Source organism: Pinus tabuliformis, chromosome 3_1 (genome assembly GCF_031772625.1).
Source record: "Pinus tabuliformis cultivar Carrire ecotype Pingquan chromosome 3_1, CPIR1, whole genome shotgun sequence".
Classification (NCBI taxonomy): domain Eukaryota; kingdom Viridiplantae; phylum Streptophyta; class Pinopsida; order Pinales; family Pinaceae; genus Pinus; species Pinus tabuliformis.
Window position 1 is genome coordinate 923,891,969 of NC_142301.1, and position 27,476 is coordinate 923,919,444.

A 27,476-nucleotide genomic window follows, 5' to 3' on the forward strand; every position below is an offset into this window, starting at 1 on the left:
TGCAAATTATTAGTTATATGTAATGACATTAAAGTGAGTAAACACAAAGTATCAAAATTCGAAGTAGAATCAACCCTTGTGTATGAAAATTTAGTCAAGCATTTTTTAATGGCTGAATTCCCCCTCAAATATACATTTGATTAATGCAAAAGCTTAGAAAACCACATCTATGTAATCGAGGTATCCCTCTTAGATGCACAAACCTTTCCCCTTGGCTTCCCATTGACTTTGAGGTTGTGTTCCCCTACACTCCTATATGCTTACTAGGGATACTACACTCCAACATGATGGATTCTAAGATATATTGTGATAGGGGGGATGAGGGTTTCGGAAATTCTTGTTGCCACAGGAAAGTCTTGCCATGTTTAGTTCAACAATACAGAAGAAAAATGCTCATGTAGAAGGATTTATGGTGCTTTTTCATTTGGGAAATAGAAATGCCATACATTATGGTGCTTCTTGGTACAATATTACCGATTCATGGAGAAAGATCAATGGTTCCTTGGGTGGAACTATACCAATGTGTGGGTGGGACCAGGCTCATGAGATTCATTTTTTACTACCATCACAATGAACTACAACCAAATTGACTCATGAGATTCATTTTTTACTGCCATAATAATGAACTACATTCAAATTGGTTATAAAAGATTGCATTGTTAAAAGTTAATTTTTAGCTTTAAAGTTTAATATAATAATTATAAAACCAAATCTCATTTGTTTAAATAACATGGAAACCCATAATATTAGTATTAGATAATTAAACATTAATAAAAAATATTTATAGTTTTTTTGTTTAATTATATAAAATCCAAATCTGAATTTGTTTAAAATTACAACTTACAACATGGTTAATTATTTTGTAATTTTGAAAAATAAAAAATATAATTTTTTGAAATGAGTATACAATAAGATAAGAAAATATACATTCCATACATTTTGATATATTCATAAAATATAATGTTTTTAAAATTTATAAAAAAATAAATACTTATAATTAAAAAATTTAGCGATCATCCAAATTAAAAATTTAATTTCTGATGCGTTTTCTTTTCCGCCTTAGTGTATTTGAATGAATGTTGAGTATTTGAAAAAAATGAAAGACCATTTTGCCGCGTTTTCTTCCTCGCCTTAGTGTATTCGAATTAATGTTGAGTAGTTGAAAAAAGAGGAAAGACCATTATGTCTCGTTTCCTTCCCCGCATAGTGTATTCCAATGAATATTGAGTAGTTGAAAAAAAAAGGAAAGACTATAACAAGTTTTCTTTCCCGCCTTATTGTATTGGAATGAATGTTGAGTAGTTGAAAAAAAAAGGAAATACCATGGTCTGTGGCTATATGGAAATAGGTACAGGTCCATGGATCAATCTTTAGGGTTTCTAGATCGATGGCCATTCTTAGAATTAATTTGCAAATTTGTTTTATATTTTCACATGAAATGTATGTTGAGTAGTTGAAAAAAAAAGGAAAGACCACGGGCATAGTACAATCTGATCTGTGGCTATATGGAAACAGGTACAGGTGGTTGGATCAATTTTTAGGGTTTCTAGATCGATGCCCATTCTTATAATTGATTTGCAAATTTGTTTTATATTTTCACATGAAATGTTGCAGTAATTCGCTAGCAGTTATTGTTTCATGGTTGAATTTGGATGCGTTGAGAAATAAGATTGAGGAGGATCTCTTCAATGGCTTGCTCACAAAACATGGATCTATTTTCACTGGACAAATTTAGACCACAATAGAAGGATCAGAAGCCTTAAGTCTTCTTTCAAGAACCCAAGAAAATACTTGCACAGGTACCCTTTCTCTCCTTTAAGTCCTTCCTCGATTTCAATTGCTTCAAACAATCTACCAACTTTTTCAACTGAAATTAGGTTATTTGGGTTTTGTTTTTTAAGAATTTAGCTTCAAATGAACTAGCCCCACAATTACTATATTGACAATGAAATTTATATTAAATATACATTGAACTCTTATAGTAGTTTGGTAATATACCACACCAGAAATTACAAAATAGTAGTTTGGTAGTATACCACACTAGGAAAACAACGGAAAAAACAACAACGTAGACTTCTCAGGGTAACTCCCTACCCTCCCTCATTTCAATGCAACACGAAAAGATTTTCTTGCTCTCTTTCCATTTCACGGAATCTCAATTTCAAGCTTTGTTACCAGAAACAGAACGGAAGTCTTCCTTTCTGAAAAACCATATAAAAAATGGTACGGAAACAATGTTTTATAGGGTAGTTTTCGTTTTTTAATGCAAGAAACTGGGTTTTCCAAAAACGATTTGTTTCTTGAAACTGTTTTATGGAAAACATTAATCTGGTTCATTTGCAATATGAATCTCTTCCCGATTGGACGTTGACATGAACCATAAAAAGCATTGGTTTTCTGGATAGTTTTTGAAGGCATTTTCATAGTCTATGGTTAGAAGTCAACCATATATAGCTTAGGTGCTAACGGAACAGGTTTGTTGCAAATAGGTTGGGTGTTTTCCCTAGTGACAACACTTTGCAATAGTGCTTAATATATCTTTAACAATGTTGACTATTTAGGGATTTTATTAGTTAAAGTTATATTATTTTTTTAATTGTAGCCATTGATGTGTAGTAGTGTATGGTTAAGTTTTTACAATTTTTTTTTTTGTTATTTTTGTGTTGCTTTTATTTAAAAGTGGATTTAGTGATTGTATCTAATATTTAAAATGTGTATTTTTATATAAAATTATAAATTTAAATGTATAAGGTTTTTTTTATATATTTTTATAAATTAGTAATGTATATAGATATTTTATATATATTTTTATAAATTAGTAGTTAAATAATTTAGTTGATTTTTCTAGTTAATTAATTATTTTATATAAATATTGGGACACAATATTTTTTTTGCCATTGGTCTGGTTTATAACCTCTCAAATGATTGGAAAAGGATTTTGATAAAACCATCCTATAGAAACTTATATCAACTATTAGACTATCTATAATATTATATATCATCAACCAAAGACATTAATTTAATATATAAAAAATAATAATTATCTATTATCCATCCCATTAATAGTTTTATCCCATAAATGTTTTTTTCATTGGTGATAAGAGATATTATGTTAGGTAATTTGCAATAATAAATCTTAAGAGCAACAAGCTATTGATTAATATGTCTATAATACAAACATAATTTCAACAATGATAAATATGGAAAGTTTCATAATTACATAAAAATAGTGATAGAAATAATTGTAAATTTATAAAAATAAACAAGTCTCAAAAATCAAAATACAAAATAGAAATCCATCATTTAATAAATTTTAAATACAAATACAAAACAAATAGGAGTACTACTACAAGAAAATACTCCTCTTCATTTATAAATAACCAGCGTAGATCTATCTCTCTCGAGCATCAAGAGATCAAGTCTCTCTCTCTCTCTCTCTCGCTACAAACCTCTTTACGTGAAGAGATTTGATCCTCTCAACACTTCCATAGTTAAAATGGATCTAGGTTGCTTTAGTTATTAGCCTTTAAATAGGCTACATTGAAGAAAAATACCATGGACAAAAACCATGGGAAAAAACCACGGGCAAGAAAAAACTATGCACTGGAGAATTTTATGTTTTTTAAATTTTTATTTTTTATTTTGAGTTGATTTTGTTTTATTTTGACTGAGTTAAAATGCCAAATATTATAACATATTCCCCAGGTGGAAAGGGTCTCTTGGCACAAAAATCTAACAACCAAAAATATATTAAAAGGGGCCTAGAATAAAATACCTATATTATGACATTTTTTTTCCTGACTTCAAGGTCTCTCTCGCTTGTTTTAATTTATGAAAGAAAAATGATGAGAAAAAACTAATAAAAACCATGGAATCTAACAAAACCATGTGCAAAAACTAGCAAATTAAATGAATATAAAGTACAAAACCATGGAATATAACAAAACTATTGGCCATAACATTTTTTCAAAAGTTATTTGAACATAAACAAATATAGGGACTAAAAAAGAATGGTTTGGTAAGTTCTAACCATGGGTGATAACATTTTTTTTTAAGTTGTTTTAACATAATCATATTGAACTAGCAATTTAGTATCTAGTTCAACTATACTTTTAAAATATATTATTTTTATTATTATAAAGATTATTTTTCTATTATAATGGATTAAAGATAAATTTTTGAAAGTTTTCTCTTTAGATTTTGTCTTCAAACACATGTTGTAGTATTTATGGTGGTAGTAGTTCGAGACAACCCTCTATTTTTGGCTCTATATCCAATGGAGATCAACTCAATCTCCACCATCTTGTTACCCAACCATGAAAACAATAACCCAATAACTGTGTGGAAAATGATACAATAGATCCAAAATTTGAGGTCCACTCATGTCACGTCCAAGAATATATACAATGTATGTGGGATCATGTACTCATCTGGAGAATGCAAAGGCTAAATCAAACTTGAATTCACTGCCAAGTGTTTCTTCGCTATTGTATTTGCCAGCCTAGAGGATCAAACATGGGTATTCAAGAATGGCTTATGTGAGAAATGGAAGCTTTGTTGATCACTATAAGTATTAAGGAATGGCCAATGTGAGTAGATAAAGCCTATGGGAAACTACCTATGAACCATAGTATTCGAGAATGTTAATGATGAATGCTTGGTTTTTTGTTTCATATTTTTCTTGTTTTTTCTCTCTCCTCGTTTCTTGAATGTGAAACAAATGCTTGGTTGTATGTTTCATATTTGTCTTGTTTTTCTCTCTCCTCGTTTCTTGAATGTGAAATCTCCAAACTCCGTTTCTCATCTCGTTGTCGTTTCTCGTTTCATTTCCCCTTTCTGGTTTCTAGTAACATAGATTTCAAGCCCTTCCTTCTAGCTTTGGTTGAATTTCTGCATTGCTCTCAACTCCAAAAGCAGGTGATAGAAGGGATGGGTAGAAATCTTGGTACCCGAGATAGAGTTAAAGAGGAAGAAACATTGAGTCAGACACTGCAAGATTCCTCTCGTGGGGTAAAAGGATCACAACAAGGCCACAGTAAGCCCCCGAGAGAGAACGAAGATGCTACCGCATGCAGTGGTAACAATCAGAGTATGGTGCAACGCTATATATTAAGGTCCACCAATGACATCATATTAGCAAAAATCTAAGCATGAAAATAGATTGAAACAAAAACAAAAGGGAAACCCTCACTAACTCGTGAGGCCCTTGCTCAATAATCGAGCAACATTTGGGTATGAAAAATCAGGGACCCCTTCTTCAAAGTCCCTGTTTGCTTTTATATATCTCTTCATATTGATGGATGGATTCGATCTTTCTCGAATGGCCGTTGGATGAGTGTTGGGCAGTTGCATTCGTTAAACTTCCTGGACACTGTTTGAATTTTTTTTTAATTTAAAACTTCTATACAAAACTTTGACTTTCGCATTTTGTAATTTGGTGCATATGTTTTCTGCTCATGCTACATTTGTTTAAATAAACTACATATTTATTTTCTTTTGATTACGTTTCTCAACTATCTCCATGGATTTATCGTGGACAAGTAATGAAAATAAGATATGTTCCAGGGAATTGAACATATGTTTTTCATCACTTGTATCAATATACTTTGACAACACGGGCACAAAAACCGAACCCATCGCTTCATCGCACTATGACCGATAGAGACTTTCCTAGCTATTGAGCACAACACATAGCCCATATCATTTGAAGATATACTGGTGTTATTCTTTCACCTTGAGATGGATATATATTTGTTTTATTGTAGTAGGGAAACAACTACTACATTATGACACATCAAGTATACTCAAAGGCAAACATTATTTTTCCTGTACAACCACGTTGAGAGTAATAAGTATCTTCCCATGTGTCATCATAGAAACATATTCCATTTTTCTAATTCATTGTGTTTCTCATTCTAGTGGCCACCATTATTGTGCAAGTTTCTCCTGTCACTTTTTGCCTCCATGAAAGTTGATAAGAAAATGCTAAGACAATGCTAAATGTCAAATTTTAGCAGACATTCTGAAAACATTTTTGATCCATTTTCTAACATGGTCCACAATTTGCTTTGATAGTACTATGATGTATCTCTTCCAAAACTTGATTGTCTTTCATAGCTGGACAACTAATTTGATAAATGATCTCTTTAAATCTGTCTTGGACTCGAACGTTATTGGATGTTCTTGAAGATGGGCCAAGTGTTCACCCAAAACGTCCAAACATATCAATAACAACACATAGTGTAATATAAATATTCATCCTCATCCAATTATTAAATGTTTAATTATTCCTCTAAAAGCCTGGATTTCCCATATGCTGGGGCTATTACTTATATAACCCTTGGTTTTAGTTTCTCTTACATGTTTGGCGATTCAGCTGGAATATGTCAAAATATAGAGTTCCTTGATGTCTTCACTCCAACTTCTTGGATGCCATCTCAAAGAAAGGCTCAAAGGATATTCCAAATATTATCTTTAGAGGTGGCCATTTCGACCCGAAAGGCCGAGTATCCATGCCATCAGTCACACTCTTCTATGCATGTGTACATTACCAAGCAATTTATCATCAATAAACATTGTTGCAAGACAATAATTGTTCAAATAAATTTCTGAGACGTTCTGGATATCTAAAGAGATTTCCTTATAAAGCTCAAGTTTAGCAAAGCATCCAACATATGGATCATGAAACAGTGGATCCTCACACTAATATATTCACCATGGGACTGAGACAAAGATATAAAAATTGTAAACTCCCTCATGTAGATGAGAAAGTGGTGTTGGAAACTCTCCACGTTAGAATTGACATTCTTACCATATTCAAATGGTGTCCTTCCTCAATGTAAACAATTCTTCAATAATATGGCCACTCTCCCACATGTGTCACTTCTCCCAATCCTCACGCTTAATTGGCACACTGCACCTACGCATTTCATTCGACAATGTGTATGTCTTGGGACTTTATATCCACTGTAGTGGGCCTTCATCCCTCTTCTATTACAAAGCAGACTTCTCAGGGTAGGGGAAATCACAACTCCCTACCCTCCCTCATTTCAATGCAACACGAAAATCTTTTCTTGCTCTCTTTCCATTTCATGGCAGTTCTTCAATCAAAAATCTCAATTTCAAGCCCTTCCTTCCAGCTTTGGTTGAATATTTTCATTTCTATCAACTCCAAAAGCAGGTGATAGAAAGGATGGATAGAAGGCTTGGTACCCAAGCTAGAGTTAAAGAGGAAGAAACATTGAGTCAGACACTAGAAGATTCCTCTCGTGGGGTAAAAGGATCACAACAAGGCCACAATAAGCCCTTGAGAGAGAAAGAAGATGCTACTGCATGCAGTGGTAACAATCAGAGTATGGTGCAACATTGTATATTAAGGTACCATTATCATCCCCTCAAGGCTTTGATTGCTGAGGAGAGAGAAAATGTTTTAAAAGCAGAATCTGGCAAATTTGAGGCTATAACTAGCAAAGTGGAAAGCTTGCACAATTTTGTTTAGAGACCTTGTGAGAAAGTTACAGATGTTGATACACTCTTTGATCTCACATCCACACTCCTCGCTACTATTAACAGATCACAAAACAATGATGGTGATACTCCAGTTGATTTTATTAGTAGTGATATTCTAAGAAACTATAGTGACCAGGCATATAGAAGTAGGTCTTTGGAAGGAAATGACGATCAAACCCAAATATCATGGAGAAATATTGGGCTTTTAGCTGCTTCTGTTTTCCAGCATGTGGCGGGAATTTGCATTATGCTTAGACCAATGGATAATGAAACCAAGCAAAGGAAAGCTATAGTATAGAGAAAACAGACTAAGCCGATAGAAAGCACTTGACCTGAAGCAATGAAAGAGTCCCCGGAATATGAAAAATCAGAAATAGACAAGAATATGGCAAGCATATTTAACATTTTGCGAAAACAGAAGCAAGCCATATTAGAGAATTTGGTTCTAAATAGAATATCATGTTTCCAGACAACAGAAAACATCTTTGCGTTATCATTTCTAGTAAAGGATGGTAGAGCTGAAATAAATGTCGATGAAAATGGAAAACATTTTGTTGTCCCCAAAAATGCTCCCAGAGCCACAGAAATGGCATCTGGAGAATCTTCTTACAACCAATTTGTTTTTCGGTTTGATTTTAAAGACTGGAAGATGATGATGGAAGCTGTTGAAAGTGGTGAGGATTTGATGCCTCACAGAACCAATCCACTTATGATTCCTTGTTCTGAGAAGGCTACAGAGACTCCTATCAGAGGGATTTCAAGAAACAAGGGTAGAGTGGTACCTGCAACTCTTGAGATGCATGAGGATGAATGTGGAAGTGATGATGGTGGTGGTCTTCAAAGACCAGCACCGAAGAAGCGAAATAAGTGTCTCCTATGACTTTTGCTGCTTTTTTGGGTGCTTTTTGTTGGAAACTATCTTTGTTTCTATCAGTGCACTGTAATTCATACAGGAAGCTAATATTTACTTTAAGCAATATGGTATATAAACAATGCTATCTTGTTCTCATAATTAGTTATAATTAAGTTTACTGGAAGTGAAAACCCTCGGTCATGTAGTACACCCCTTTAGGCATGGTTCCAAGGCCTGGGCAGAAGACTGACATCATGTAAAAGGAAATTGTTAATGTAAGATGTCAAGTTTAATTTGTTAAACCATGATTAGTCTCCTTGTGACAGTATGTTGTAATTTTATTTTTGAAAAGTATTTTGAGATACCACACAAGAACAATGTTTTTGATTGTGTAGTTGGTTTAATTTGAGAATACAGAGAGATGAGATTAGGGTAAGGCCAGGCGAAAATAGATGTAAATACAAAGGTTCAAAAAACTAGCTAGCAACCCTTACCATACCCAAACCCTTTTACTGGCACTACAGGGATAGAGAGATCCACCCAGAGGTGTGTGGAGAATAAGTAGGGATATGCATGCTTTGGATTGACTAATTGCTTGAGCCTAGCTCAAGTAGGTGCAACTAGTAGATGGCAAGAGATTGGGAATATATATCTATTGAGTATGTGTATATGAAATTCATTATGTCCCCTTTTGATTTTCAAGGTGGGAGGAATGCAATGGAGAAAGAAAGATTGTATTTGTCTTCTATATCCCACCTATCAGGACACTAGGACAAGTCCCAATAATAAGAGTTGGGTTCACTCATAAGTATATGATTGTAAAAGGCCATCATGAACTTTATTAAGCTAAGTCATCCTTTAGTTGGGTTTCATCCTTTAGTTGAAGCTTCAAGCAAGATACTTGGCCTCTTTTCAACCCTTCAGTCTTCTTGGAATAGCTACAAAACAACCCTATTTAATCCACGTTGAATGCCTCTTCTTGATGTGATCTTAAACTTCAAACTTCGGCCCTTCTCCCTACAAGAGCAACCAAGAACACCACTCAAAACTACCTCTATTTCACACGTTGTACTTACAGCAAAACATAATACTTCCATGTTGCTTCTAGGGCTTCTTTCTTGCTATCTTATGGATCCTTCTTGCAGTGGCTAGGGCCTCCCTTTGACTGCGTCTAGGGCCTCTCTGAGTGCTGCTTTAGACCTTCCTTGATAGTGGCTACATGCTTCTTCTTGATGGCTGATAAGGGCGTCCCTCTTGCTGGGGATTAAGGCCTCCTTTGCTATGGATAAGAACCTTCCTTTTGCTGCGTATCTGAACTCTCTTAGCTGCGTCTTTATGCCTCTCTTGACTACATCTCAGGCCTCTCTCTAGACTGCGTCTTAGGCCTCTCTCTTGTTGTGGCTAAGCCTCCTTTTGACTACAGTTAGGGCTACCTTTTATTGCAGCTAGGGCTTCCTTTTCGACTATGGCTAGAGCTCCTTCAAGACTGTGTCTAGGTCTCCCTTCATGATTGCAGCTAGGGCTTCTTTGTGACCGTAACTAGGGCTCACACTATTGCAGCCTGCTAGCCTCATGCTGCCCGGGGACTCCTGCACTGTAGCACTCTTTGCTGCTTCATCTGCATCCATCTCTACCCACATCCGCCAGTCCTGCTACTCTCTCTTCGGGGCTCCCGTAGCAAGGTATAATCCAAGAGGTTGGGTACCTAAAGTATCTACCCCTCATTGCTTGTAGTCCTCTTGACTATAGCTCGATGTCTCCCCACCTCTTCTCTAGATGTACATGAGCACTTGTTGTAGTCCCTGGCATGCCCTAGGACACTATGACTTGAGCACTAGTGCATTAACTATGCTAAAAGTCACTTTCTTGTTAATTTGACCATGAATATCTCTTCTACAAAGCAATATTTCTTAGCTTTGTTTATGTTAGTGGTTTGATAAGAACATTTCTACAATCTCTTCACTGAATTTCTTAAAGTTTTTACATTTATGCTTTTTGACAAAAATGGGCTAACATTTTACCCTAGCTAAGTAAGGATTCTTTAAATAACCTTTTAGCTTGGTTCCTTTTCGTTCCATCTAAGATTGGAAAAGTGTCATGAAATTACATTGAACAATGTAAGAATCTAGTCTTCTCTAGAAACAATCAAGCCAACTCTTTCATTTTGCAAATTACCTACCAGTTTTGGACGTATTCTTTGAAATTTCTATGCTGAAGGTGTTGGATTTAGGTAAGTGATACAGAATGCACATCTACAGTTCTATTGTTCACCTATTAGACTAGTGAAAATTATAGGCAAAATTGGAAGGGTTGGACATGAATGTTCCAACCATACTCTTATTGGCCTGCAATACATATATTCATAACACATACCTACAATACTATTGTTCACCTATTCTTCTAGTGCATATTGTAGACAAACTGTTAATGTTGGACTTTGTTGTCCTAAGTTCACACACCAGCGCTAAATATGTAACGTATTGTGTGCATCCTTAGATATGTTTGACATTGCAAGCTAACTGTTTAAATAAATGCATGTATAAAACTTCTACATTAGCAAAATAACCATCAATATTTTTTTCTAGCATTTTGGGCTAAATTCACAATAATATGCTAAAAATTGTCATTTCAATGTCTGGAAATTAGGATATATAAATGTGAGATATATAATCTACATCTTTGGGTTATCTCCTTTTCAAATATGAGTTTTTTTAGGCTACATGTTTATTGTTTGAACTTTGAACTTTGAATAAATTCCTGAATGGACTTCATAAATACTCGAATGAATGGACTTCATAAGGCAGTGGTATCATAAATTGTGTTATTTCAAAGATTTGACTTCCATATTTTCACAAAATGCAATGTCCTCGATAAATACTTATATGTATAGATACTTATGTTTAGGATTATATATGCGTTGGAGAGGTTCCTTTATGTTTTACTATAATGTTGATGCTGGCAATATTTAGCTGACTTTTTTCATCAATTGTTCATAGAATATGCAAAAGATTTCATTGTCAAAATGTGGAAAAATTACATTTCTCCTGATTTATTTTTTTATTGTTCATGACAAGATAATCATGTTGCAGGAATGAGGTATCCTACAGTCTGTTTCAATTTGTGGATATTTTTTTTCCTCCCATTTTTTTACAAGGATGTAGATTTGATTTTCATGTTGATGGTTTTTGCATGTATCTTATCTAGCCCCAAATGCTGGTAATGGAGCAGATCTTGAGAAGTAGTCATGGAAACAGACTATCAGAGGTTAATGTTACAATACCACTTCCACCTGGTATCAAAAAAAGTTTAATGGTAAGTGACATAAAGAAGAGTTATTTAACGATAGGGTTGAAAGGGAAACCTCATGTCTTAGTTCTAAGTCATTTATTTGTTTCTTATCTCTAAGTCATCTATTTTTGAGCTTTACCTGATCAATTATTTCACTAATCCAATATGCATGGATTGTATTTCTCACCCAATGTTAGTTACTTGACATGGTTGATATAACATTCAATTCTAGGCCACTTTTATTTTAAGTCAGAGATTTTATTGATTAAAAGGATGTTCATATTTTGATTGGTTTACTTGGAGCTTGATTTTAAAAAAATTTCTAAATTCCACGTGGATGTTATTTTTTCAGGGTGAGCTCTTTGCACCAGTAAGGTTAGATGAGTCCTAGAACATAGGTATACAACAAGAACATCTTTGGCCTTTGTTGTGTATCTGTTATTCTTTATATCATTGATGGATGGTTATTGATTATGTAAAATAGAGGATGGGAAGGTCCTGCCAATTCTCTTGACAAAACAAAATAAAATGGAGTGGTAGAATTGTGTTTTAAAGGGTGAGCCAGAAATCAGTACTTGAAAGGTAGAACTTGAGAATGGAAAGCTATCTAATCTGGATCTAGAGACACAATAGACTGTGGAAAAAAAATGATGGTATTGACAAGTCTTCCCAGAAAATAAGCTCTAATTGTTAGACCACTGCCCAAATTTCAGTTATCTGCAATGGAAATAGTGACTCTAGCTTTATTTGTATGAATAATGACTTTGGCCATTGTCCTATTCATTTCCTATGAATGATTTTGATTTTCAAACTCCAACTAGTTTGTTGTTAAATTAAGTAAAGCTTTGATGACAAACTTACAGTTTTCAAATCTCTTTTCTAAATCTATTTTCTCGAGCAAATTTGTCTTTTTACTTTAGGTACTGTAGAATGCTACTGTGTGACATATGCTATGATATAATTGCCTGGATATATAGACAGAAGTGTTGTACAACATAGTATTTTTTAAATATAAAGAAATAGTATTTCCAAATACAAAGCTTATTAATTAAGAACATCCTTTACACTTCTTTGCTAAGTTATGATTATATTTCGGTAGGGGATTTTGTGTACGTTGATATTGTGTTGTCTCTTTGGTTTTTGTCAGGTAACAATGGTTAATAAGGAATGTGTTCTTGAGCAGTAGGCACACATCTTATTCTACTATCAACAGGAAACTCCATGGCTTTCAGGCATGGCAACAAAAATGCAGATGTTAGTGGGATATCCAAAGTCTGTGTTGGATGAATTTAATACTAGTGATGATTTTGATTCCTTGTCAGATAAATAATGTCATGAGTCAAATTCAAATAAACAGAAGCAACTCAAGAATGAAGGTGAAGCTATTGCTTTCTGTCCAAGTCAATTTCTTTTATTTGTTGGTTGTTGTCATGTTTTGAGTGTGGACTTGTGAAATTCCAAATTGCATGTTGGTTTATGTAAAGGGGATATATATATATAATTTTTTTTCTATCATATGTCATTCATGGTTTCCAAAGGTCCGTGTTACATTTGCACAAAAGTTTATATATATATAAAAAAAAATTTCTATCATATGTCATTCATGGTTTCCAAAGGTCCGTGTCACATTTGCACAGAAGTTTAGATATATTCAGATATCTAAACACCAAACAACAACAACATTGAGATTTTTTTTTTCACTCAACGTATAACATATTGCATCTATCTTCATCAATGTTCTTCTTCCACATGTTATCAACTTATGACATTTCCTTTGCAATATTTGGCGCATTTTCTAGTTATAGGTCATTTATAGATTATAAATGTCTTCAGACTTTCACTTCTAATTGAGTATTCAACTGAACATATTGATTCTCTTATACATAGTTATTTTTCCCTCCACCCACTTTTCATAACTTCCATAACCATTAGGTAGGGAACTGCAGCTTTGATGTTGCTTTGCTTGTTTAGTAAAATATTGTCGAGACTTTAATATATTGAAAGTTGTAGAATTTACAATTTATGAAGTTTCAAGGTCTAATTTTAGAAGTCTAATTCCTTAAAGGGTGCTAGCTCAATGGAAGAGCACTTGTTTTACAAGCAAGAGGTTGGTGGTTCGATTCCATCGTGCCCTGACATGATCCATATGGAATGAGCTTTTGACCATCACCAATGAGCTTTGGTGACATTTTTCAACTGTCACCAAAATATGAAATGGTGACAGTCAACGAATGCCACCATATATATGCATCAATAGTGACGAACCTCAAAGGTCTGTAACCATAAATTGTTGTTGTTGATATGAAATGGTGATGGTCGATGTCCGTCATTATAGTCATTATTCATGACGGACCTTGAATGTCACCACAACACCTATACTTATGGCAATGCAGCTTTTGGTGAGGGTCAATGAACATCACCATATATATGCATCAATAGTGACGGCCATGAAAGATCCATCATAATAAATAATTGTTGTTCATATGAAATTGTGATGGTCACTATCCATCATTATAATCAATATTCGTGACGAACCTTTAATGTCACCATAACACCTATACTTTTGGTGGCGCCACCTTTGGTGACATTCAGTTTTTTGTGACGAAGGCTATGGTCCGTCACCATTGCTCATATGAAATGGTGACGGTTGCTATCTGTCATTATAAATCATTATTGGTGACAAACTTTGAATGTCACTACAACACCTATACTTTTGGCGATGCCACCTTTGGTGACGTTCAGTTTTTGGTGATGGAGGCTATGGTCCGTCACCATTGCTCATATGAAATGGTGACGATCACTATCTGTCATTATAAATCATTATTAGTGACGGACTTTGAATGTCACTACAACACCTATACTTTTGGCGACGCCACTTTTGGTGACGAAGGCTCTTTTGACCATCACCAATGAGCTTATGGTGACATTTTTTGCCCCTCACCAATGTCATTTTTTCTTGTAGTGTCTGCACATTTGTTTGGTTTCATTCAACAGGCATCCTAGGGAATTGAGAAGATCCACTATTAACTGGTTTCCGAGCACGAGTAGCAGAAGCAACTGATCACCATTGTTATGGCCGAGAGAGATCAACTTCGACAAACCAATCAAGTGCTGCAAGCACAGGTTGAATAGGTAACATCTCGGCTGCAAGCACTTTGGTCTATGATTGTTGATTTAGTTATTGAGGCCTAAGAAGATTTTTTAGCATGCACCTTGGTAAAATGCTGCGTCCATATTCAAGCTGAATGCACAGGGCTAAGTTTTTCCAATAGGGACCTGAAGCAAAGCCTTGAGACTGCAAGAGGGGATCTTCCCGATCCATCTTTGAGCTACATTGAGGAGATCAAGCAAAAGCTCAATACTGCCACTGCCCTAAAAGCATCAATCAATGACACCCTCACCGACATATACATTTTTATGGATCAAGTTCAAGACTGGTTAGGCACCCTGGCCATCAAGAATCAACTAGTATACCCCCCTCGACAACAATTTCAATGGATCGACACCGACAACCGAGCCTGCAAAGACAAAGCCCAACGACATAAGATTGATGAGGAAGTTGCCTCTCTCAAAGCCCGAGTTCAGCAAATTGAGGATGAGTTAGCAAAGACAAAGAAGAAGATTCATGACCTGAGGCCCCCAGTGGATTCCCATGTTTGTGTGCTGCAAGAACTATGTGATGAAATGGAGAAGTGGAGCTCTATATAGAACAACCAACCTGCCTAGCCTACATCCAACACGGTTGTAGAATTCATCAAATAGGCCAATGCAATCACAGACGCTTGGCAAGCCACTCTCAACGAATACACTCGCTTCTGTCAGGAGACAATTGCTACGGTACTTGAGTTGGGGCCTTCGTTTGGAATAGAAGGCTAGCAAGAAGTAGAAATGACAGTGGTAACAATAGTAGCACAGTAACAACAACAACAATGATAGGAGCGCCGCAAGAAGAAGGACCGACACCAAAGGAAGCAGTGACACTAGAGGCAGTGACAAAGACAACGACAACAACCATGCAAACAACACCTAAGATAGATTTACTTGGGGAAATGTCAATGAACTGTGGTCGGGGCCTGTTAGGGCCTTCGTTTTTAGTTTTTGTGGGAAGACAAGATAGGAATAGGTGGCGGGGACGACTGACCGAGTTGACATCTGAGGGGGGGAACAAGAACCATAAGTGGTCCGACAATTGCGGGAAGGTGGTGGGGGAGAGCAAGAGCAACTAAGCAAGTAGAGAGTAAAGTCAGCCAAAGGTAGAGTCATCCGAGAAGGAAATACGTGGAATTGACAATATAGGTGTGAAGCAGAGGATAAAAGGAAGAAGAAAGGATGGTAAAGGGTTGGTGATTGCTAGCTATTGATGAACCAAGCGATCCAGGGATCAGTACAAACTTCCTGAGTTGCAGAAGGCAGGTACATCCTTCCTTTGTTGGTTTATGATTTGTGTGTTGGGTCATTCTTGTTGTTCATGATTAAGCTTCGAGCCTTCTGTACTTATTTATGTATTTCTTTATATGAAGCGCAATGAAAGAGACAATTAGCACCTATGATGTATTGTTGAGTTTTATACTAGGTCTTTAAAAATTTTAAATATCTGCCTATATGCTGTATGATTTCCTAAGATAATGTGAGTAGAATAGTATGGTTGGATTACATTAGGTGCTTGATTGTTATGAGTCAAGATCGGTTGCGGGTTGTGGTTCCCTTGGTTCCTCATTCTATCCCCTCACACTTCAGTCACGACACGCCTCGGGTGAGACTCCTTATCCTCTCCAAGTAAGCTGAAAATGTTGATCTTTTTCAAGACTACAGTGGAGCCTTGTTGGCCCTTTGTGCTTGAACCCATGGTCTCTTCCCTGTTCCCATTTTTGTACCAACACCTAGTCCCTTCTGGATCTTAGATAATAAATTTCCACCTTAATATTAGCATTTTTAAATAGGTCAAAATCCTTACATCTCCCCACAAATGGGTGGAATATTCTTGATATTGTGGGTAGAGATTGGGTAAATAGCTTAGATGACCATGATTAATATTCTATAATGGAGCCCCTATGCGAAAGCTCAATTGGCGACATTTTTTTTATGAAGTGTTATGTAAAGTGTGTGATCCAAGGTTAAAATACCCCTATTTAGCCTATGAGCCATGTGTTGGGGTGCATGTGGTTTCAGGTAGGGGTTATAGTGGTAGCAATTAGAATCGATCCCATGTGTTATACAAATCTATGAATGCAGACAAAGTGTCTTCCCTAGGACTTTAGGACTAACCTAGAACAACAGAAAGCAAAGGGCACAATGTCTTCCTTGAATTAATTGAATGATGGTATGAGGCCTACTTGGAATTTGTTGCAAGATTCGCTCCTTGCTTGGCTTGTACGCTCCAATCCTAGCTTCGATTTCTATAATTAGAACCTTCACAATCAAACAAGACAAGCCAAAGATATACGACATATATGTAGCATAATCCAATCACTTCATTCAATAGATCAACATTGTGTTAAAATACATGAAATCATAACATCATATATAGGAAAACAATCTACTCTTTGTATTAATAGAAATGGAGAGAGTTACAACCAAAAGTAGGAGTTGATCTTATAGAAGAGCCCCCCAAGTTGACTTGTCCCTTCCTTGACACAAAGTATGCCTCTATGTCACCCTAATGCATGGAATAATGACTCTCAAAGCAACATCATGAGGGTATAATGGATTTCTAAAAGCCAACCCCTTGCCCATGGATGGTTGTAAATATATAGATGAGGGAGGTAGTTCATGAATTATTATCCATTTACCAATATAGGCTTGAGACCCACTTGAGATGGGAGGATGAGATCAAGGGATAAGAGGTGGAAACTCTAAGGTAGGATAACATAGGATTCAAGACTCTTATCCAAGGTAAATGGTTGAGAAAACCTTAGGAAGATTTTGGAAGAGGAAGATTCATGATTATTTTTATTTTTCTCGAATTTCTAGAATCAATGCAACCCCAAGACTGAGCAACATACTGGTGATCAACACAAGTGCATAGAAGATCAACCTAGTGGTCAACCTTGGTCATTGAAGGTCCAGGGTGCATTGGGGCTTAAAATATTGCAAAATCAGCAGTCAAGAGTAGAAACTTAGGGATTCAACAGAGTCATGCTTAGGGATTTGTGTAGGGATGATGAAAATATGTTGAAGGATGTTAATTGGTCCTACTTAAAGTCCTATTGACCAGATGTGACAAAATGGCCTATAACAAATTTCCCCCTAAAACGCAAAGTCAGAAATGACAACTGATGACTGAAGTGATTTACCTTGTGACAAGTTAGGATCAAGAACAATTGGCGAGATCATCATATGTTACAATACATTTACATCATGATATCTTCACTGAGGGAGGCATACCCATGCTCAACACATAATCTAAAATTACATGTACAATGACCAAAATAAATTTCCACAGATGATTGATGGTGGATTCACGACTAAATAACTATCTGTATGATCATAATGATCATACATTGCGATCTTGTATTAATCCTAAAGTCACAGCCCAAATGGATGAAACTAGATCTGGGGTCTTCTATCTTGTTCACATGACCAACCAATGTGAGAGTCTAACCATATGAATTACTCAGATGAAGTCGAACATGGTAGACACCTTCTGATTATCGGTTAACGATGTAATCCTTTAATAGATGTGAGAGAAACCACCGATGATGTTAATGGCTCTCAAGGTAATCTAGTACAATCTATATGGTGTGAATTAATGAGTTGATGTTGAACACCACAAATAATCTTTCGATCGAAGGCCAATGATGTAAACCTATCGCCGAGAGCGAGGAAAATTTCCATTGATGTATGCAAGTACCAAGGTACCAAAGGGATGTTTCTAAGTCAACTTCCTTGATAATGAGCTGATGTCGATAGGAAGCGATCCATCATATGAGGGCCTTGTGTATCCCCCATTAATGACACAAAATGAGTATGATGGTTTGAGACAGAATGGTCAGAATGATACTGATATAGAAATGGATTAGGAATAACCGACATGGAATGAAGGCTTAAGAGTATTTTAGCAGATATCTACTGAATGACTTCTCTTGAACACAATGACGAAACTGAAACGAAGTTGGTAGCATTGACCCAAAACTAAAAGGAGGCTTTGAAAAGGTATGATAAACCAAAAGATAAGAAAATTTCCCAACCCAACATCCATGGAGATGAAGTGGAAGAGTGTTGTGTTCAAAAGTGACTCTCTACCATTAACAAGTAGAGTATCCCGTTTTCCCAATTTCCCCAAACATTACTAGTCAGTACCTCTTTATTTTTGACAAGCTTGAGGAGGATAACATATGCTTGATTTGTAGGTTCATCCTTCAGATGAATCCCTCTGAGAATATTTATCAAACCTAGAGAAGGAGTGATTCATCCCTATCATGATCGACATGTCCAAAGATGTTTGGTGTTTTTACGAGTTGAACGAAGGTGAAAAATCGACATATTCTTCATGTTTAGAGAGTTTGAAAAGGAGGTGAAAAAGAAAACTCCAAAGGTTTCTTTTCATAGATAGTCTCTTGAGTCCAAAAAGGCAGAAAACGATACTCAGGAGAACCTCTTAGCCATGTTTGACTAAGGTATTCCTTTTTCATAAGTATTCTATCTCATTCTGGAAAGGGGTTAAACTTATACTGAGTACACGTATTTTCATTTACTTTAACGAGTTTGAAAAGATAAGTGATCGACAATCTTTTCATGTTTAGGGAGTCTGAAAAGAGCTGAAAGAGGACTCGTCCTAGAGGAACGAGTGGTATGAAGGGTGGCAACTGATTCCGGTCATGATGGAAATACTCAAAGCACGTAGAGGTCAAGAGGCTAGCTAATAACACCACTCAATATAGTGGTTCCTCAGGAAAGGCTAAAAACAACCAAGTGAAAGCGTATGATCGTCCAAGCATATGGTAACGATGGAAAGAGAAAACTAAGGCTCATCTGGCATAAACAGGCTGATAAAAATGATAATCATGAGGGATAGGATCAAGATGGTTTCTTTTTTACACAATCTTGAAACATGGGAAATTATGCTTGAGAATAATTGAATATGGTTTCATTTTTTCACACGCTTGAAATATGAGAAAAACGATGCTTGAGAGTGGTTTTATTTTTACACAAGCTTGAAAAAATGAAAAACTATGCTTGAAATAAGTTTACATGCCCCTAACATAATGACTCAATTAGAGGTGCATGCCCCCCAAGCTTCATTTCATTCACCTAAGTAGACTACTGGTTACTAGAAGATGGATGGAATGAAAGTTCATTTATGATATCAAGTGAAATACTTGACTGGGAATTTACGAGATCTAATCAAAGACTCAGATCAGAAGGGGATCCATGCTTCCTACATTATGATTAAGATGAAAAATTTAAGTATATTTTCTAGAATTTTATTTCGAATAGAAACTATAGGTGCAAGCTAAGTCTACGTGTCAACAATTACAATTAGCCTCCCTCTCTTGGAAAGTTTCATTGTTAGGAAGCAAACTTCCCTAGGTCATCGAGTTTCAAGAAAATTCAATATTTTTCATGTTTGAATTGATCTTTTAAATTTGAAAGAAACATAATGAACTTTCATTTAATTATCATTTATCTAATCATTAGTTTTCTTGGAATGATGTTGCTCTAAATCCTATCAACTTACACTTGTAGATTTAGGTATATTCTTTGAAGGTGTTCTTACAAATATAACACATCCAATATTGTTAGAATATCATCACAAGACTCTATACACCATGAAAATGGAACTTCCTAATCCACTTGGATGTACCCTTCAAGTTTTTTTTATTCAGCCAGCACTATAACCATCTCTCTGTAAACACAACTTAATGGGATCTAACTTGCACAGTTTGGCTGAATCTATCAATTACTAACCTCAATATATTAGACAAGTAGGTAAGTCTAGCAAAGGTGGAGGAGGGTTCATGTTGGACACCTAGTCCCTTCTACATCTTCGATAATAATTTTCCACCTGAATATTGGCAATTTTAAATAGGTTGAAATCCTTACATCTCCACACAAATGGGTGGAATCTTCTTGATATTGTGACTAGAGATGGGGTAAATAGCTTAGATTACCATGACTATCTATTTCTATAATGGAGCCCCTATGGGAAAGTTCACTTGATGAAAGTTGTGTTATGAAGTATTATGTAAAGTGTGTTATCCAAGGTTCAAATACTCCTATTTATCTTATGAGCCATGTGTTGGGGCACATGTGGTTTCATGTAGGGGTTATAGTGGTAGCAATTAGAATCGATCCCATGTGTTATACAAAATCTACAATTGCGTACATAAGTGTCTTCCCTAGGACTTGTGGACTGACCTATAATAATAGAAATAAAAGGGCATAATGTCTTCCTTAGTAACTAAATGATGGGATGAGGCCTTCTTGGAATTTGTTGCAAGATTCACTCCTCCTCGGCTTGTACGCTCCAATCCTAGCTTCGATTTATATAATTAGAACCTTCACAATCAAACGAGACAAGCCAAAGATATACAACATATATGTAGCATAATCCAATCACTTCATTCAATAGATCAACATGGTATTGAAATACATGAAATCATAACATCATATATAGGAAAACAATCTACTCTTTGTATTAATAGAAATGTAAAGAGTTACAACAAAAAATAGGAGTTGATCTTATAGAAGAGCTCCCCAAGTTGACTTGTCCTTTCCTTAACACAAAGTATGCCTCTATGTCACCCTAAGACATGGAATAATGACTCTTAAAGCAACACCATGAGGGTAGAATCAATCTCCAAAAGTCAACCCCTTGCCCATGAATGGCTGTAAATATATAGATGACGGAGGTAGTTCATGAATTATTATCCATTTACCAATATAGGCTTGATATCCACTTGAGATGGGAGGATGAGATCAAGGGATAACAGGTGAAAACTCCAAGGTAGGATAATATAGGATTCAAGACTCTTATCCAAGGTAAAATGTTGAAACAACCTCAAGAAGAGTATGGAAGAGGAAGCTTCAGGATTATTTTTATTTTTCCCAAATTTCTAGAATCAACACAACCCCAAGACTGAGCAACCTGCTGGTGATCAGTGCAGGTGCAGAGGGGGTCAACCTGGTGGTCAACTTTGGTCCTAAAGGGCCAGGGTGCGTTGGGGCTTAAAATCTTAGAAAATAAAAGTCAAGAGTAGAAACTTAGGGATTCAACAGAGTCATGCTTAGGGCTTTGTGTAGGGATGATGAAAATATGTTGAAGGATGTTGTTAAGTTATGGTATGTTATATGCTTATAACCGTTTACTTCTTTTTCTTATTATATTCCACAGATTAGCAATCACATGTACATAAAGTAAATTGCAGATAGAACATTAAACGATCGACAGAAAACAAGCCAAGACAAGAGACACAAGATGTGGCGGCTATCCAGGGACAAACCCCACAATGTGTGGGGAAACCCTTTGATCAAATATTATTTTATCTTCAATAATTTAGTAGAGAGAAATAGTACAATAAATTTGATTTATATCAACAGTAGCAAACCCTAGATCAGCAGCATCAACATTAGCGACTTCATTGTCAAACTAGGGCAGACGATATCTCACAAACCGACCATCGGATCGGCTTGATTCCACCACCAAAAGTTGTGGCTTTCAGAGGAGGTTAACATGAACCTACAACGCAGTTCAGAAGAGGAGATCTTCTAGTCCACGTATGTCAAACTTTACTTCTGCAGTTGCAGCTTCAGTTTCAGCAGCTTCCGGCTTCACATGTGTGAGGGAGAGACCCTTTTTCTGCACAGTAGAAGAGACTCTTTTCTGCGCAGCAGAGAGAGAGAGATGTGATGATATGAGTGAGTCCAAATGAGGAAAAGTCATCCTATATTTATAAACAACGTTGGTGTTTGAATAGATGCGACTGTTGGGCTTTTGAGCCTACATGAGTTGTAGGTCGGCTTGATAATAATTCCATAATCAAAATAAATTCATATCTCCATGAATACTTATCGGAATCGGATGATCTTTATATCAATCCTACACCTCTCGATGAGAGGAATCTAGTGAACATATTATCAGCCATGAATAAGATGATCCACATGAAGTTTTTCCCTAGTTTCCAATTTTAACACTCCCTCTCAACTAGGGAGAAATTCATCTGTAATCTGTCTATCGGTCGTTACTGTTCATCCATCAAATGCACTGCCCTGTATAGCCTAACCCTTGCCCTACTCTGCTCTATTCTGCTTGTTCTACTTTGTCTTATTCTGCCCTATACTGATCTGTACGACTTTTCTCTGTTATGCACTGCTTTGCTTTGTTCTGTTCTGCTCTGCTTTTGTCCGAATTATGAAGAAGAAGAAATGATCGAGGGTGTATCATACTGACTCAAAGTTAGTCTCAGAGTATGCACCACTGGTCCCAGACCAATCTCAACCAACCCGAAGTCAGCGTCATAGTGAGTACAACTCCACTGGTCCTAGACCAATATCATCCTCCACTGACTCAAAGTCAGTCTCAGAGTACGTACCACTGGTCCCAGACCAGTCTCAATCGACCCGAAGTCAGCTTCATAGTAAGTACCACTCCTACCACTAGTCCCAGACCAGTATCACAGTCTCAGAGAGTGTATGACTGGTCCCAGACCAGTCTCAACCGACCCAAAGTTAGCATCATAGTATGTACCACTCTCACTGGTCCTAAACCAGTACTGCATTGACACGAAGTCAGTCTCAGAGTATGTACCACTAGTCCTAGACTAGTATCATTGATCCTAGATCAATGGAGGTCATCCTAGCATAGGGAGTACGGTAGATACAATGATGCATCCATCGGTACTACTATGGTCCCTAACTTCATTTCCCTACTCATTAATCAGATGAGAGGTACTTCCCATGAGTCCCAGACTGCATGGGTAGGATGCCTCGACAGGAGAACTAATCAATCTTGTCCTCACACGATAACACATCAATCCTGCTATAATCACAATGGAGAACACATCAATCTAGGCTACCATGGAGAACACATCAATCCAGGCCTCACAGGAGAACACATCAATCTTGCTACAGTCGCCATGGAGAACACATCAATCCAGGCCTCATAGGAGAACACATCAATCCTGCTATAGTTGCCATGGAGAACACATCAATCCAGGCCTCACAAGAGAACTAATCATCCTGCTACACAGGAGAGCGAATCATCCTGTTCCACAAGAGAGCAAATCATCTTGTCCCACAAGAGAGCGAATCATCTTGTTCCAGTGCGCACCACCAGGGGAGGTTGAGTCACCCTATGGTCGTATGTTGCTCTAGTAAGAACCGCAAGCTCTCAGAGCTCCCAGAGCTCAATGTATGCAACATGCAGGACCCTTGTACAAGGGTTTCTTGATGACTCCTAGTCGTTTGGGAAAATCACAGATTAGATCTTTCCTCGGGGCTTTGACAAGGTGTATCGACTTGTACATCATCTTAATGCGATGGAGCCTCCTTGCTTATTGACTTACCATATCCTAGATGATGTCTATCTACTGGAGCAATCGACGAATACGGGATTCCTCGATAATCGAATCCCACCTCTGGTTGTTACAGAGAGTCACAATGGTATGTGTTCAAACAACTCATTGAAGAGCTTCCCCAACCAGGCAGCTTCATATGAGTTCATACTCGTAGATATGTATCTGATCTTGGTGGTGCTTATGGAAACTGACTTCTGCTTCCTGCCCATCCATTATATCAAAGCAGAATACAAAGAGAAACAACACTAAAAGTGCTCCAGTGATCCTCCACACTACCTGCCTAATCAGCATTCAAATAATCATGTAGTTTCATATTTCTGGTAGTGTATCTCAATCCATGAGAGATTGTGTCCTGAAGACATCTCAGAAGATTCTTGGCACCAATCTAGTGAAGCTCAACCAAATATGAGCTCAAAATGCTAACTGCAAAACATATGTTCGGACAGAGGTTCACCAAGAACATCAATGCAAATGAGTTTTTGAAACTCAGAGGCATTTCCCAAATCTAGTTCGACATCACTTCCATATAACTTCTGAAAGTTAAGATCCTCGAGGTAGTCACAGGCTTGCAGTCCATCATACCAAATCTTTTTAGAATATTCACCACATATTTTCCTTGAGATAGGAAAGTTTCCCTTGGCTTCTGCCACACTTCAAGTCCTTGGTTTCATTTCAAATTCAGAAGCCAACTCCCTATTACATTTGTGAATGAGAGGGTATGCACTTGTTAGAAAGAGGTCATCCACGTATAGCACCAGTCTGAGAGGTTTGTCATCTTCAACCTTAAAGTAAAGGTTAGGATTAGCTTCACTCCTAGTGAATCCCAGCTTCATCAAGTAGCTATCGATCCTCTCGTACCATGCTCGGGGTGCTTGCTTCAGCCCATAGAGAGCATTCTTCAACCTGCATACATGATATTTTCAATCATAAATCTCAAATCCTTCAGGTTGCTCCACATAGACCTCTTCTTTGATCGAACCATGTAAGAACGCGGTCTTGACATCCATTTGATGTAGGTTCCATCCTTGTGAAGCCACAAGGACTATGATCACGTGGATGGTCGTATATCTGGAAATAGGTGCAAATATCATAGTCTATACCTTCCTTCTGGGAGAAACCACGAGCAACAAAACGAGCCTTATACTTTTCCGTACTTCCATCTACTGCATGCTTTATCTTGTAAAGCCATTTGGAAGTAACAACTGTCTTGTCCTGGGGTCTAGAAACTACTTCCCAGACATCATTCTTCATAATAGACTCATATTCTTCGGTCATAGCATCCTTCCATACTTGATTCTTGACGGCATCTGAGAATGATGAAGGCTCATTTTGTATCAACGTGCTCATGATGGTCAGGTATGCCTTATACCTGTTAGGTTTCTTACTTTGACGGAAGGTTCTTGGGGGTGCAGCATGTCCTTCAACATCATCAAGTATCCCCCTAAGCCATGAAGGCCTCTTCCTAGAAGAGGAAGGCTCAGGTGGATAAATAGGATCCATGGGTTCCTCCAAATCAGGCATTGTTACATCATCTACCCTTAGAGACAACTTCCACAATCGTACAGTTCTTCCTTTCTGCCACACCATTCTGCTTAGGAGTATGTGGTGTAGTAGTCTCCCTCTTAATGCTAGCCTCAGATATGCCTAAGTGAACCAACTGTAAGATATCAGAGGTCTTGCTTAGGCTTGAGGGGAATGGTCCCCTTTTGAGCTTTCCTTCAGCACATCTTGGAAATACACCTTCTTTCTCTACTCGGAGTTCGGGCATCCCTGTCACCATTTGTCTTACACCAAGTAGAGTTTTATAATGAAGGTGGGCAATCCTCGGATGCCAAAGTTCGGACTAAAGAGATGTGTCATAAGACATGACACCTAGCGGACTTCCATCGACCTGATATAATGAATCAACACGAAACCCAAGAGTAAAGGCATATTTAACATTATTTTTCAATACACGTACCTTGCCATCGCTAAAGGTTACCTTGTAGCCTTTGTATTCCATTGCCGAGGTGGACACCAGGTTATTTCGGAGGTCAGGTGCATTTAATACATCCTGGAATTTCTAGCCTTCTTGAATGCTTGTCCTCTTCCTTGATTCCAGGCTCTCCTCTTGCCTTTGCTATTGAATTTTTCATTCCTTTGATTGCCATCAGAGGGATTTTGATCATCGTCCTTGTGTGAGTCCTTTCTATCAAGGCACTCCCTTGCATAGTGACCTGCTTTATCGCAGATGTAACATCGTCTTTTTATTCCACCCTTAGGTCCAACCTTTCCTTTTGATTTAGTCCCGGAATTATTTCTTTTCTTAGCATGAGAAGAAAAGGCAGCAGGAGGACCTTTAGGCATGGGCATTTCTTGCTCTTCTACCCTTGTTTCTTCTTGAATGCATCTAGCCATTAATTCCTTGAAACTAGGAATTACATGATTGTTTAGAAGAGTAGTCCTGAACATGTACCATTCAGATTGTAATCCTCCAAGAGTCGTGGGCGCCATTTCCCTATCAGTAATAGTCTCCCCAATAGATAGGAGATCGTTCTTGATCTCGGTGATTCTTAAGAAGTATGCTTGCATACTCTCATCTTTACCCTTCTTGATTTCCCTCAGCTTATTTTTAAGAAACAAAACTTGATTTGCATCATTAACTTTAAATAAAATCACCTGTCTATCGTAGATTTCCTTGGAGGTGTTCAGATCAGAGATGTAGGCCACCAAGTGCTTGTTGATAGAGTCCCGGATGATCTTCTTTGTTTTGACTTCTCCGTTTTTCCATTTGTTCCAGGCAGCAGCGGATGCATTTGATGGAGGCTCAACAATATTGCCTCTTACATGATCCAACACTCCTTGATCCTTAAGGGTTAGATCGATAGACATCTTCCATCCGTGATAGTCAACTTTCTCATGGAGCTTGTCTTCGGCAGGAAAGAGTGTTGAGGACCCCATCTTTCTTTTAGGATATCCTTGCTAATCTTCTCTTCCGTGATTGCTCTTGCTCTTGCTCGAGGATTTTCTTCACCTCAGCTCCGAATCCATGTTAAGTTATGGTATGTTCTATGCTTATAACAATTTTCTTGTTTTTCTTATTATATTCTACAGATTAGCAATCACATGTGCATAAAGTAAAGTGCAGATAGAACATTAAACGATCGACAGAAAACAAGCCAAGACAATAGACACAAGATGTGGCGGCTAGCCAGGGACAAACCCCACAATGTGTGGGGAAACCCTTTGATCAAATATTCTTTTATCTTCAATAATTCAGTAGAGATAAATAGTACAATAAATCTGATTTATATCAGCAGTAGCAAACCCTA

The 27,476-nt window shown here is 37.0% G+C and overlaps 1 pseudogene; it reads left to right on the forward strand.

Moving 5' to 3' along the window:
• Positions 1 to 7,849: 7,849 nt before the first annotated feature.
• Positions 7,850 to 8,389, forward strand: LOC149190763 (non-structural maintenance of chromosomes element 4 homolog A pseudogene; annotated as a pseudogene).
• The last annotated feature ends 19,087 nt before the right edge of the window (positions 8,390 to 27,476 follow it).